At 34.9% G+C, this 15,724-nt stretch overlaps 1 long non-coding RNA gene across 2 annotated transcripts; it reads right to left on the bottom strand.

The window, feature by feature from the left end:
• Positions 1-2,407: 2,407 nt before the first annotated feature.
• LOC110697784 lies at positions 2,408-7,272 on the bottom strand. Of its 2 annotated transcripts, XR_002506567.1 has the most exons (7): positions 6,847-7,272; positions 6,002-6,067; positions 5,746-5,799; positions 5,474-5,533; positions 4,860-5,383; positions 4,398-4,606; positions 2,408-2,795 (listed from the first exon to the last, which is right to left on the bottom strand). It is a non-coding gene; the product is annotated as an uncharacterized LOC110697784 (long non-coding RNA). The 2 variants fall into 2 exon arrangements; XR_002506568.1 differs by lacking the exon at positions 4,860-5,383.
• Between the last annotated feature and the right edge of the window lie 8,452 nt (positions 7,273-15,724).

Below are 15,724 nucleotides of genomic sequence, written 5' to 3'. Positions count from 1 at the left end.
AGAAGAAGAAGAAGAAGAAGAAGAAGAAGAAGCTGCATAATGGTATGAAGTATCAATTTTTTAATTGATACCAGTAATTGTACTCCAATTTGTATTTTTTTACAGACAATTCGTATCTAAATTTATCATTACAATTAATAGATACTCCATACTTCGCAAATAATTTTTTTTTTTTTGAAAGAAGTCCTAAATGACATTATATTTCATTAATGAAAGTCATACGGTATCTACAATTGACAATTAATGATAATGAAAACAAATTTAACAAAATCAAACAAGAATTGATTGGAGAAGGGCTAAGAATTATCCAAATACATAGATATAACACTTCAGCACATTCTCGATTCGTTGTCTCATACAACTTTTTGAGTGGATTCGTCGCTGCTTCATAATTTTGTGAGAAAGAAAATTCTTGTGCTGATTTTGAAACTCGAATTCAAACGTTAATCAATCGTAGCCCCGTACAACAAACGACCATATTAAGTGTAAATAAAACCTTGTCTTTCAAAGGAAATTAAAAAAATCTTGAATTTCGAATGAGATAAACCCTATCTTTCGAGGGAGACATTATTATAACCTAACAAAAAAAAATAAAAAAAATAAAAAAAAAGGGTATAAGAAACTAATATTAGGGCTTTCCACTAGTGAAATCCGATGGAAGCCCCTTCAATGGAGGCTAGGGTTTAGGAGAGAGGAGGGTAGTATACTTAGATCCACATTAATTCAATAATTTGTGAAAATGAAAAGAAAAAAAATCATTTTTATTGATAAAAGTAATGGAGAAATTTAAATTACTTTTAGATCTTATTAATGCTTTTTTTTTTAAATTCTTGTACGTAGTTTAAAAAAAAATAGAGTTCAGGGGGGAATTGATTTGGAACAAAGAGCAAGGGTAGTTAAAGTACTTACAGGGAAGGAATAAAAACATAAAAAAATTAAAAATTAAAAAAAAAAAAAAAAAATCAGTGTAAAAATAAAGTGGGGTTTGAACCCCTGACCTGCTGCACAATAAAAAATTAAGCTAATTCTCCTTTTACCACTGCAACAATAGTAGGCCTTTAGTTTCAATTTGCAGTTTTAAAAAATTTATACCAAATTTCTGGGGTAACATGTGCTACCCCTTGTTACAACATGGATTTGCCACTGAAATATTCAGTTTTATATGAACATAACATAAACACAAAAATGAACATAAACATCCAATTTTATATGTTCATATTCTATAAAGAAATATTCATTTTATATGCATTAAATGTTCAATTTATATTACAAAACTATTGAATTATCATGAGTCAGACAAGCTTCTTTCAAAAAATTGATGTTCAATATGAAATAGTGTTGTGTTCATATTTAAAATTTCAGTGTTCATTTTCAAATAATAAATGTTCAAATTCGAGTAATACAGTGTCATGTTCATATATATTATTGATGCTCATTATAAAATAATGTATTGATTATATTTAAACTTTTCAATGTTTATTTTCAAAAATTATATGTTCAAATTGTGTCATGTTCATATTTGATATGTTCATTTTCAAAAACTAAAGTTTAAAACTTAATTTATATAATTGTTAACGAAAAATAGATCATATTAATTTAATATAAATTTAATTTTTTACATTCATTATAATGTACTACATGTTCATTTGAAATATACTAAGCTAAATGTTCATTTTATATATCAAATCCCAATTGAGGTTCATAATTCCTTAACCCAAATTATCTTATGTTCATATATCGATCTAACTAATGTTCATAAAAAAACATATACATGTTCAGATATCTAACATTATAAGTTCATAATTTCAAAACTTAAAATGTTTTTTTTTTTTTTTTAAATTATTTTTTTTTAAACACCAAGCAAAAAGAAAGGTAAATTATCAGAAATACTGTTAACCATTATAAGGTTCAAAGCATCTATAAGAGCTTCTTCAATCCAAACACGTAAGCTATCAAAGTTTTTGCTAACGCTAGCAAGATAATGTACCACCCTATAACCAGTTCTTCCCACATGGGAGAATTTAATAGTAGAACAAGCCTTTGCTATAACAAGAATATCATTCACTAGGCGAAAAAACGAATTTCCCACCGGTTCAAACCCCCCCTTTCCCACCGGTTTTGAACCGGGTTGTATTTGAGGGTGCTAAAACCCCATAGATTGAAAAAGGACTTTTCGCATCGGTTCTTAGGGAAAACCGGTGGCAAAAACTGAACTTTTCGCACCGGTTTTTTCTTAGAACCGGTGCCAAAAGTCCCCAAAAATATTTTAAAAAAAACGTTTAGCACCGGTTCTTTTTCCAAAACCGGTGCCAAAATGCCCAAAATTTTTTTTTTGCATTTTTTTCACTCAAATTGTACCAAATACTTATATATAATATTAATATACATAAAACACATATATTTTGTTCAATAAATTGTAATATTACACTAGAAAAAAAAAAAAAAAAATATATAAATTCTGCTTCTGCTTCTTTGTGTTCTGCTTGCTGTTCTGCTATTGCTATTCTGCTTCTGCTACTTTTTAACCCGGACATTGCATCAACTTGACCGACTCTAATATAACTGCTTACCATAGTTTTTCTATCAAACTGTTTGGCAAAGGAAAGGGGAAGAACTGTCGAGCTTGAGAAGGAAAGGGTTAGGGTAGGGAAGAGAGTTGTTTATGAGCTTATAGGCAGTAATGGGCAAATAACACTCTGATTAATGGGCAACAGCAGCAGTGGTCGAACCTTATTACACCCAGGGACAAGATCTTGTAGTATTCTCATCCTCTCACTGATCTTTTCTCTTCTAGCCTGCCAGCAAAAGAAAAAAAAAAAATCTGACATTTTATCAACTGTATCATATTCCTACATCTCTGACAGCAAATGGTTTACAAGAAAACGATAAATACCAAAAGCAATAAGTGTGCTCTCTGCACATTCACAGCAACCCATAATAATAACTAACTAACCATTTTCCACTTAAAAGTTACTTATCAGTTGTCATACAATGAAACCAAAGGATTGTTATGTTTTCACTTTGCAGGCTTTTACTAATGGAGTATTTAAGAGTGCAGTGCACGAATTCTGAAAAGATAGGATATCTGTGGTCATATTTTTCAGCTCGGACGATGATGAAGTTGAACCCCTAGGCGAATTTGTTCCTGAAATTGAGAGTTGCTACGTATCATTGAACATACTATCAAATTCTAGAATGGTACTCCCCCTCCAACACCCCCCCCCCCCCAACCACCCTTAGCCCACCTCTCCCCTTTTTATTAAGCTACAAACATTTAAATCAACCATTATTTTAAAGTGCTACACTTCTATACATGATAAGCTTCGACATTTTGGTATATATATTACTACTAGCATATGTTTTCAACCAGAAATTTCAACAATACTATTAACTACAATGGCAGAACCTGCTCCACTAGCCAAACAAGAAGTAGCAGCAAAGCTAGTTCAAGAGATAGCCACTAAAAGTGATGACAGGGGAGGGCTGTAAAGGGGGGGTAAATGTTGCTCATGTGGATTTTCTTGCAAGTCAGCTGAGCTACTAAATATCTACGACTGGCTAAATAGAGTACATGTTATAAACTCATAGATGAAAGCATGTGAAATATCATAAAAAATCTACGTATGAGCAAAAGCAATTAGCCTGAAGGCTAAACATATCAAAATTTATGATTTGATGCCTTGGATAAATACGGAGTATGAATATTTGCCTTTGGGCTTGAATCTAGGTAAGGATAGAAATTGTTGATTTTAATAAAGATGGTACATATGGATAAAATACTCTAAAAAAAATTCAAAAGTGTTTCCAAAACAGCATCTTTCAATACCTGGAGAACCTATTTGTTTTATAGAAGTTTCCAGCATTGCATTATGTACTTTCAGATTTTCAGTGCAATATCTTCCTATGTTCCCATTAATTTATTTATTTTCATCTAGCATCAAATATAAGCTATTCCACATTCCTAAACAAACACAAGGAGGACTAGTTCCAGTGTTATTCACAAACAAACAGATGAAGTACATCTTAGGAAGTTGAACTATCTATATAATTCTATATTTTTAATCAAATGAACACTAAAGAAGGATCATTTTATCAATTCAGCCATGTTTAGTCATCACCCAATTATTTGATATCGCTAAGATCCTTCACAGCAAGCCACTCACATATAGCACAAAACATTTAAGAAAAAGTTGATGAGATATCCACATTATCCTAAAGTAAACCAATTTCTGCCTTCACTAATTCGACTGATGAAATTAAACAAAAAAGTAAGCAGCAATTCAATCGATAAACAACAGATAAATTACTCACATGGCAAACTTCAACTCGTTTCTAAGAAAAGCCTGATTACCTTTTTAAGAAAAGCCTGATTACCTTTTTAAGAAAAGAAAGATTACCTTTTTAATGGAGAAAGAAAAGAAAGAAGATGTGGGTATGTCTTCTTAAAAAGGTGATCTTCCAAACTTTTGTTAGGCATGTACTCATAAACGAGCAATCTCTGTATTCCTCTCTCTCCATCCACAGCGCAGTATCCTATGAGCTTGACAAGATTAGGGTGTTCCACAACACCAAGAAACTGAACTTCTGCCAGCCATTGTTTATGACCCTGCAAAAAAATGAATTTATATAACCCGCATAGAAAAAATAAGAACAAGTACGATAATTTGCAACATTTGGAGATGTAAAAGGGATGTGGTAACAAAGTCCACAAAGTTATGATCAAAATCAAATTTAGATATAGCTTCAAGTAATGTTCATTATATTAAACATCTCTTTCCTACATAGACAAAGTAAGCTGCTCAACAACAATGAGTAATTGAATTGGAGAAGATAAATTTACAGCATTTTTCTTAACATACTCAACTAAAAGCAACTGCAGAGCTTGCAATATAGCGGCCCAGAGCTTCCAGCTTGCCCAGGGATCATAGACTATGTTGTATTCACCTGAAAACACCTGAATACTCCTAAAAACTCCTGGACTTATTTGATCTGAAAATAATCACCCTCATTTTTTATTAAATCCAATAATTGATCTTACTAGCCCCTATCTTAACCAATGTAAAATTAATTATCAGCAGCTAAGGATTAGAATTTTGGGGTAGAGGTCATCAAGCATGTATCATCTGAAAAAGACTGTCATAGGCATTCAACCACGATTCAGAATTATCAGACCTTTGTTGCCTGCCTATAAGAATATCATCTACTAACTATAAATCAAAGAAAAGAGCAATAAAATAGGTAGATAAATGGACTGTCATTGGAGCAACACACTTGCTGATCACAAGTGATCATTGATTCGAATGCTTCCTATCACTCGCTGCAAACATAAGACTCGAAGCATAACTATTCTAGCACCCCCTCTTCTTTAATCAACATAAGTTCCCTGAAAAATCTAGCACGATCAATATTATGTTCTGTCACAAATGAATATGGAAAGATTATAATCTAGCCAATAACTGAAACCAACACAAACCTGGGCATCTTCTCTTACACATAGATTCTGACCAGTTGGATTAAGCAAATCATTTATAATCTGAAATCACAGGATTTAGATTAAATTCAATTCTACTCATAAGTAAACCCTAAAATAAATACTTGAACCAGAAAACTTAATAAAAGATTATAGCACAACGGGGCGATCAATAAAAAGCCTTCATCGTGAATATTAGATGTAAATATGCTGAGTTTAAGTCAGTAAAAAATTCTCAATTATCAGATCTATATTAATGTATAAGTTATCTTTACCTCATTATAGATCTCGAGATAGGAAACACGGAGCAGGAACTCTCGCCCAGGAGTCTGAACCAAAAGCGAAGTAAATCAGCCATAGTTCATAAATATAAGGACATAAAGAATGATAATTCTAGATGAGCTCCACGTATAATCAAACATGGTGCGTAGCAAAAGATATTAAAAAAGTAATAGCAAACAGTGAAAGAGCAGCTTCAAATGGTATGCTTGACAGTCCAATGGCTATAGCAAGAGAAGAAAGTGTGCTTACTTCCTGTATAATGCTGAAGACATCTTTGATTGCCAGTGGTATGATACCAGGAAAGTCTTGGTCCCCCTGTAAAGAAAACATCAGAGATTAGTCAATAACAATGGATCATTACTTTCCAAGCTACGAACAAGAAACATGAGACATTAGTCAACGACATTGCTGAATATGCTGATATATGAAAACACTTTCAAACATCTCATGAAGTTAAGAATAATTTAGTCAAACAGGGAGTTGTAATATACAATTAAACTTTCTTACCAATAATGCACTACAATTACAGAAAGAAACAAATCTCATTCACTATTGTAATATACCAAGTACATAATTATAACTTGTAAAAAGGGATTTTCCCTCTTTAGTCTTCCATTGAATGATGAATCACTTCAAGCACCGACAATTAACGAAAACTCAAAATTCCTAAATTTTATCACCCAAGACTCAGTTAAATCAATAGCACCCTTATTGGACTAAAATCACAATTAAATTCAGAAAATCAGCAGTAAATCAATCTTCATAGATTATAAAATCATTTCTGAGATTACGAATTTTGATAGTGTGAGAAATTAAAAGACAATAAACACACATATCAAATTCAGGGGCAATTTCATAGTTCAATCCTAAAATTAACAAATCAGGCTTCGAAATTTAGAGAGAAAAGACAAATTTGATTCAATTAATTAGGCTTGTAATTTCCTTATATTGCAACATAATCACTCGTTAGCGATACTGCAAAAATCCGAACCCTAAATTAACTAAATATCGACAATTAAATTAAATTGGATCAACGATAAACCCTAGATTGTGAAATTGATATTGGAAGATTACAAAAAGAAACGATAACTTACCTCAGAAGCTGCTTCAATGGAGGATAGAAATCTCAGAAGGGCGCCTCAATGGAGAACGTGGAGTGTGCTTCAATGGAAAATTGGTAGATAGAATAGCGGAGCGTGTAAGTGAAAATTGAATTCGTAATTTTGAGGAAAGTGCTGAGGAAAGCTCAGAAGCCCCTTCAATGGAGAATTTCGAGTACGCTTCAATGGAGGAGAGAGAGGCAGATGAGAGAGGAGGAAAGATAGAGGAAATGAAAGAGAAAGAAAGAACATTGACCCGTTTTTTTTTATTTAACAATAGATTCCGCACCGGTTCGAACCGAACCGGTGCGAAAAGTCTTCCCCTTAATCCCGCCTATTTTTTTTCGAACCGGTTTTTAAAAACCGTTGCGCATTTTGCGGTGCCTATTTCATTTTTTCTACTAGTTATTGGTGATAAGCCCAAAGCATGTAGCCTCCCTTGTATTATTCTTCAGGTGCTTGTAAACCTTGAAATTATCTGTTTTAAGCACGACTCTTGTAAGACCAGCTTCAAGAGCAATTTGTAAGGCATGCCTGGTTGCAATAGCTTCAGTAACATCAACGTTATCTCCACCCCTCACCCACAAGACAGTAGCAACCATGATGTCCCTTACATTGTCCCACGTAATGCCCCCTAAACCAACGAAACCATTCTTGAACATCGCAGCGTCCGAATTAACCTTATACTATCCCATCTCAGGCCTTACCCATTTGTGCAAGGTAGGAGCAGCAGCCTGCAGAACAGAAGTGGATTTCTCAATCGCTTTTTCATACTCACCAATGGTACCCATAGCTTTTTGGTGAACCACAATAGTATCAATCATCTTTCCCTCGTATAGCCAAACATTCTTCATAACCAAATTCCCCACAACAAGCTCCAAAACATACTCCACCAGTCACACTCTGAATGCACTTTTTCCAGCTCAAGGCACTAGTCAAGGAAAAGAACTTTGCTTTTACCAAGGTCGAGTCTTAGTGGAGAAGTATACCAAATGAAGGAAACTTTGCTACATAAGGCAAGAGTATGCAGCGATGTCTCATTATTTTCACCGCACAAAGGGCACATAACATCCACATCCATACCTCTTGTTGCCAGATTTTGCCTCGTGGAGATACCCTCATTCAAAGCCCTCCATCCAAAGTGTTTTATTTTGGGGGGCAAAGAGGCATTCCAGACCTTGCTCCAGATGGAAAGGTTTTTCTGGTTTGAGGAAGCAGAATTTCTCTTATCCTTGAGCTCCACATAATAGGCACTTTGAACACTAAATAAATTTTCATATGCAAAGAATCAAATGTTAGAGACATAAATTATAAAGTACAGAATGCCAAATTTTTTAAAATGATTAAAAATACATAGATCTAAAACCAAAAAAAAAAAAAGTTCATAAGTAATGTATCACATGTTCAGAATTATAAAATTAAGATGTTCATAATTCCAAAAAATATGTCGGTTAAAATATACATTTATAGGAAACGAATCATACATTCATATTTTTAAATGAAAATGTTCGAATTACCAAAATATATCCAAATACAGAATTGTCTATAACAAAATACACAAATATCACTAACAAAACAATCAAAAGAATATGAACGCTACATATTTCGAAACTCAGACCTAGCCATGGTATAATGGAATCTCATTGGAAAAATAATCATCTTTGTTGTCTAAACCACCTTCTCCTCGTCGAAGCCGCCATTTTCAACTTCACTTCATTGCAGAAACTCCATTAACAAAGCTTCAAATCGAAGGTTGAAGAAAACGAAGTTGAATTTAATCTATGGTGATCAACAATGGTGATGAAGGAATTCAATGTATGGTAATCAATAATGGTGATGAAGTAATTCAATCAAAAACAGAATGATAAACAAATTCAAGAGAGAGAAAAATAAACTAGAGAGAAAAGTAGAGGAGAGAGAAATCAGAAATTAGGAAAGTGTAAGGGAAGGAGAAGAAAAAAAAGACAATATATTTTTACTTGGTGGTTCACATAGAAATAGGAAATTTGCAATTGTTATATTTTTTTTACTAAATGTTCAAAATTATAGACGTGGTGCACCTAGTTTACCAGAGTCTGCAATATCGTGCTATTTGTTTACCAGGGTGCACCTTATAATTTGCGTAAAAATGGCAAAATTGGCCTCAACAACTATGGCTTGGGTGCACCTAGCACACAGTACTTCGCGTAGTAGCCAAAACACCACAAACTAATGACTTAGGCGCAAAGCGTGCCTTTGGTGAGCTTTTCGGCCACCGTTCTCGTTGAAGGCGATGAACCTTTCATATTTCATATATTAAAATTTAATATTTTGTTAAGGTTTTGAGGTCAATTTAGCCCTTAAGCATGAACTCAGAATAAACAAAAAAAATAACGTAAATGACTCGTTTTGCGAGTCATGAAATATCTCAATTTACATGTCATTGTTTTTTAAGTCACAAAAATTGCTCGGGTGATGTTTTGGTGGACATTTTGGCCCTATAACGGGTCCAAGTAAAGCTCAAAATTAGAAAAAAAAAAACAAAAAAAACGTAAATGCCTCCATTTGCATGTCAAGAAATAACACAATTGACACATAAAATTAAGCAATTACATTTTTTTTGTCGATTTCGGGCTCAATTTGGACCCTTTTGAAATAAAATGACCCCTGAAATCTTACTGATGAGTAATTTTCGCTACTTAAAAACCAATGATACACAAATCGAAATATTTAATGATACGCAAAACGAATCAATTACGTTATTTTATTTGCTTATTCCGAGCTCAATTTGGACCCTTAAAAGCCAAATTGATTTGCAAAACCTTAATGGGACATTTTTCAGCACGAGACTCGAATAATAAATAATTAATTATATTAAAATATTGAAGGATCCACTGGCTCTGACGAGAATGTATGGTGGCCGAAAAGCTTACTAAAGGCACGCTTTGCACGCAAGTCATTAATTTGTGGTGTTTTGACTACTACGCAAAGTATAGGGTGCACCCGAGCCATATTTCAGAGTGTTGAGGCCAGTTTTTCCCAAGGTTAGGTAGATGACGGTTGAAAAAAGGAAAGGCTAATCGTTAGACGAGGCTCAAATTGTTTTATCAAGAAATGCTCTTGTATTTGAAAGGGTAAAGGTGATATGATGCGGCTATAAAGGGTGCCTTAAATCATTGGTATACCTTATGCTTAGTTCAGTGATTTTTATTTATTTATTTAACATAAAATGTAATGCAATTATCATATGCAAAGAAAATAAATGCTCATTATATTGAAAGTGGAAGGATAAAATTCAACTCATAAAGTATGTCTAAGAAAGGTGATAGAGGGTGCCTATGCTAGAATTATTGGGGAAGGAGAAACAAAAAAGAAGAAGAAGGCATGAAATCTTGATGAGAAGCTTGTCTCATGCCTTGTCTCATCATTACTCAGTATTTCTTGCCTGTTGGGGGGAATGGAATTTTGTTTACATCAATGAGATCTTGAATGAGGTTTTAAAACCTGTAACATCCATCTACGGTATGGTCGTTGCCTCGATGGTACTTGCAATACAAGTTCGGATTCCATCCTAAAGATCGCCTTTCTGGAGTTTGGTCTTCTATGGGGCCAATAGGCTTGATTAAGCCCCGATCATGGAGACAATCGAAAGCGACATCATAAGATATTCCAATAGGTGTAAATTCTCTTTTTGGTTCCCTGGTCTTTAAAGCATCTTTGTCAAGAGCCTAAATTTCATCGTCGTTGATGTAGTTGTTATTTTGATGGGAAGAAGAGGAAAAAGGATTGTCGGTCTTCCTGCTCTTGCCATTATAGCTATTGTTATTAGCCTTGGCCTTCTTGTTGCTTGGAGATATATGAAGGCAATTTGAATCAATGAGGTCTTGAATATGGTCTTTAAGGGTGAAGCACTTTTCGGTGGTGTGACCATGTCCTATATGATATTTGCAATAAGAGTTTGGATCCCAATTAGGAGACCGTTTCTCAGGTACTGGATCTTGGATTGGACTAATGGGATGAATGAGACCTTGGCCATGGAGATAGTCAAAAGCTTCACTATAAGTCAATCCTATTGGTGTGTATTCATTAATTGTCCGTTTTACCCGTGGCTTAGGAGCATTGAATTTTTCCTTAAGTCCCTGATGGGAAGAAGAAGAAGGAGGATGCTCGTTCTTTTCATTCTTCCGAACCTGACAATGAGAGTTTTGTTCGATGGCTGATATCTGATTCGCTAGGCCTTCCACCATACTCATAAGCATGGCAACGAAATCTCTTGATGAGTTTTCCTTTGTAATAACTAAGAAAACTTCTTCATCTTCCTCAATCTTGGCCACTTCGTTAATGGAAGTTATATAGACTTCTTCAATCATGGGCTCACCAACAGGTGTAATGAGGAGGGAAGGATCAAAGGATATATGATCTTCTACGATGGCTAGAACCTCGGAAGTTTTGTTATCATTAATCAAATCTTGGATAGCTTCTTTGAGTTTAAAACATTTCTCAGTATCGTGACCCCTTCCTTAGTAGTACTTGCAGTGTTACTTAGGATCCCACTTAGGTGGTCTGGCCTCCAAAACTAGGTCTTTGATAGGTCCTATGGGCATGACTAGTCCTTTTTGGTGTAGTTTATCGAAAGCTGTCTCATAGCTCATACCGAGTTGAGTAAACACTCTTTTCGACCTTTAGATTCGTTGCTTAGAAGTTTTCGTAGCATGTAATTCATTAATGGGAGAGGAAGAAGAAGGATAGTCGTTCTTCTTTACTTTCGCATTATTATTGTTAGCATCTTTCAAAAGGTCATCTTCAATTTCGATACCTATATTGTAGACAGCTTTGAAAGTGCTTAGAGGTTGATATTTCAAGTGCTTTTGGTATTTGTCTTGAAGATTTTTTATGAACATCCTCACGGATTCCTTTCATTTGGGACAGTGATCATCTTGGCAGAAACTTCCTTCCACCTAGTATAGAATTCAGTGAAACCTTCATTGTCCCTTTACCTCAAGATTTCGAGCTCTCTATAGTTAGTTTAAACTTGAATGTTACACTTGTATCTATCAATGAAGGCATGCGTATTACTATCCTAAGTAGCCATTTTCTCAGAGTCCATGGAAAAGAACCATTGTTGACATACTAGTTCCAAGGAAAGAGAGAAAAGTGAGGGGAAAACTTTCTTGTTAATTCCCTTAATCTCCATAATCGTCTCAACGACCCTCAATTAGAAGTAAGGGTTGTCAGTAGCTTTGAATTAAGGGATGTCATTGGCAGAGAACTTCTGCGGAAGAAGATCCTTATCCAGTGAGACCCCTTTGGAGCTTATTCCAAAATACTTATAGTCATTGGAGTTTTGACTCAAGCTATCCTCCATGCGCTTGATGGTTTCAATGGGTACTTGCTTGTTAGGGTCTTCGACTCGAGTAGTGAGTCCCTTGAGCATTTCGGCAAGTCCATTCACAGTTTCTTGAAGCTTCTCGAATTCTTCTTGACTGTCCATTATTACGAACTTTTTCCTATGTCAAATCAGTTTATCAAAGAGTAATACTTGAACAAAAGTATTGTCCTTGATTAAACACCCTTCTCTCCTTGACCAAGCGCTGTAAAATTAAACCATTGACTCTTTTAATGACTTGACTCAAACTCGATTCAACATGCATAGATGGGAAAGATCATAGTGTAATGAGGGGAATGATATGTATGAGGGTATGTAAATGTGGAAAGTGTTTAAGAGAGAAAGTGTAATGTACGGAGAGTATATGGGAAGGTATATGTGAAGGTAGAAGGATATGGAAATTTTTCGGAATAAGATGAACCCTCAACTCAAATGACAGAAAAAATGCACACAAGACTCCAGACATGGTCATGGTAAAAGACTTATACAAAGTGTGTGCATTGACTCGTGAGTGAAAGTGACATACTCAAGACTCGTGAATTGACCATGGACTAATTATGATTAAACAAAGACTAAGTTAAGGACTCAATTATACATTAAATTGGCTAATTGTGAAGTTAAGACTCGACATGCAAACTCGGAAAGAAAAAACCGAACCATCGCGTGGCGATGGAACTGCTGCGGCGCGCTGGTTCCATCGTGGCGCGACAAGACTGTCGCGTTGCGATGAAACTGGCGTTTCGCGGCACAAATTAAATTTTTACCGAATAACGGAGCATTAATTTAATTTGTTTTCGGTATTTCTCTCGAAGGTATAAGCCTATAGTCTTGCTAAGTTAAGTATGTTTAGACTTTATAAGTTCAAATTAATTAACCAATTGATTAAGCAAAGTCCTTTTTTAGTCCTTAGTTAATTGGTTAAGACTTTATTTACAAAAACAAGCCAACACAAAAGGTTAGTTTAATTACAAGTAAAGAATACACAAGTAAGGAATGCACAAGTATTCAAGTAGTCACAACATGATGCAATGAGTTTGCAACCTAACCACGGCTCTAGTTCTCTAAAGTTTAAGGATTATGGTAGTCAAAGAGGGTCCATGGTTATGAGTTCGGATGCATCGCGCGGAAGCCTTACCTTTGGAAGGGTTGGCATGGATGGATGAGACACCGCAAGTTAGACTTGCTTCCATGGTTTGGTGAATTCATAATCTCGAATGCACTCATCGTTGCACGGAGCGTTCGTTAGGGGGGATGTAGCATGAATTCCCAGGGGCTAAGACCATATGTAACACATATGGGTTCAGAAAAGAAGAAAAAACTCAATCAGGAAGTAGAATCATCGAGACAGTACTAGAATTGGTCAAAACAAGAAGACAGACTCCTGGCTCGATGTCGCGAGAACTCAGTGCAAGAAAACAGGGTCTGTCGCGTAGCGACAACTCTATCGCGCCGCGATAACGCTGTTGCATGGCGATGGACCCTGCCGTCTCGCGACAGTTCCTGCGCGTTGTGGCAGTTTTCTGTGTTCTACGAATTTTCCGATTTTCGCAGTATCTTTTCAATTCTAGTTGTGAAAAATATTTCCAACTTTTCTACGTGTAAAAAAATCCTATGTTTTTAACGCATTTCGGATAGTCTTTCCAATGCGGACCTTTTTATGCTTATGCCACAAGGTTAAACAAAATTACGCACATGAATATTTAGAATATTTCAGGTTTCATCCACTCATTCTAAATCAATTGCCAAAATAAATTTTAGGAATCAAAATTAGAAATCCTCCCAAGTGGAGTTGCCAAAAAACTGTCGGGAATTTTCAAACTCAACTTTGAGCCCCATTGTGATCATGTTTTTAAGCATGGTGACGTTAAAAGGGAAGGAAGCTAGAGATAAAAGAGTCGCCAACAAGTTTTAGGAGCTTGTAAATCGTTCACGGGTGTGAAGGTTAATTACACCCCACTCACGATCACAAAGATCGCTAACTCCATAGTGGTCCAGAACCATGACTAGATACTCGGGGCGGGGATGATGGTACGAATCCAACCTAAAAGAGATTGAACCCGCCCTAAATCGGCATCTACTTAATTCTTATGATATTCATGTGCGCTTTTCGATCAACATACATACATTAAATTAATCCTAAGCATTTTTAATCTACACTGGTTGATTATTAATACACAATCAAATCTATTATTGGCGATCACTTGAATTAAAATCATATTAACCTTAAATCAAATTATTACTTATCTTATTAGGCGTGATTTCAAGTAAAAATTCCCTTTAAACCTGCAAGAAGGGGCGTGATCAAGCAATAACAATAAATCATGAATAATCAAGCAACATATAATTATTGACACAACAATCATCATCATAATCAAAATCATCAATTAGATATCATTAAAACATGAGTAGCAAGATCCTAGGCATGATACTAAACAGATTAATAACAAATCCTAGCATGTCACTAATATTAATCATTATCAAAACATTAGCCTAAACATGATACTAGGAATCATGATAATAGAAATATAAATTAACACCCTAAACATGATACTAGGAATCAAAATAAACATCCTAACATGATACTAGAAATCACAATAAATATACTAACAGGATACTAAGAATTAAAATAAGGTTCTAAGCATGATTTCTATATCAAAGGAATAAATATTAGGGAGATCAAATTACTCACTTTGATACCTTGTATCACTTTCTATCAAAACAATACATACTTTAGTAACTTCAAGAAAGAATAAATCAAATAAATAAATCAAACAAGAATTGAAATATAGATTTGGGACCAAACCCTCAGAATTATCAACCTTTCATGTCGTGGTCGAAGGCAACTTCGAGATTGGCTTGAAGTATTCGAGACTCGTGAAGGAGGTATGGTGTATGATGTCGTGAAAAGTGTTGGGATGTGTTTAGGCTAGGCTAAGAAAAGAACCAAGAAGAGAGAGAAAAGCTTTTAGCTTAGAGAGGGGATTAGATGATGATTGTTGGTGATCAAGCTTGTTGATGATCGAAAACGGGGTGAAACGACCTCTATTTATAAGGAAAAACGAAGGTCGAAGTTCAGAAAAAAGAGTCAGAATTCGACTCGGAGTAAAATAGGTTCCATCGCGGCGCGATAGCTTTATCACGGCGCGACAGGCTTATCGCGACACGATGGTATTGTCGCTCAGCGATGGTTTTTGGAAGATTGAATCCGTACGAAATTAAATCCAACTTCCAATCAAATTGGGTTAATAGAATTTCCGTACATATTCTAATTTTATCAGAATTAAAATCATTAAAACAAGTGTTTTATCCGGTGTAAAATTCTTAAGTCTTTATCTTTTCAAAAACTGGATAGATTAGAACCTTCTAGAGGATTCTAGAAGCTAATAATAAAATCCTAAGGGATTTAGGATCGAAAACAACCTTCTAGAGGATTCTAGAAACTTGTAATAAATCCTAATTGGTTTAGGAATGAGGTTAAGGTTAATGGACCCTCCACATGATCATTGG

This window comes from Chenopodium quinoa, unplaced genomic scaffold, assembly GCF_001683475.1.
Source record: "Chenopodium quinoa cultivar QQ74 unplaced genomic scaffold, ASM168347v1, whole genome shotgun sequence".
NCBI lineage: Eukaryota > Viridiplantae > Streptophyta > Magnoliopsida > Caryophyllales > Amaranthaceae > Chenopodium > Chenopodium quinoa.
Note: the sequence above shows the minus strand (reverse complement) of the source record. Positions and strands in the feature narration are given on the sequence as shown.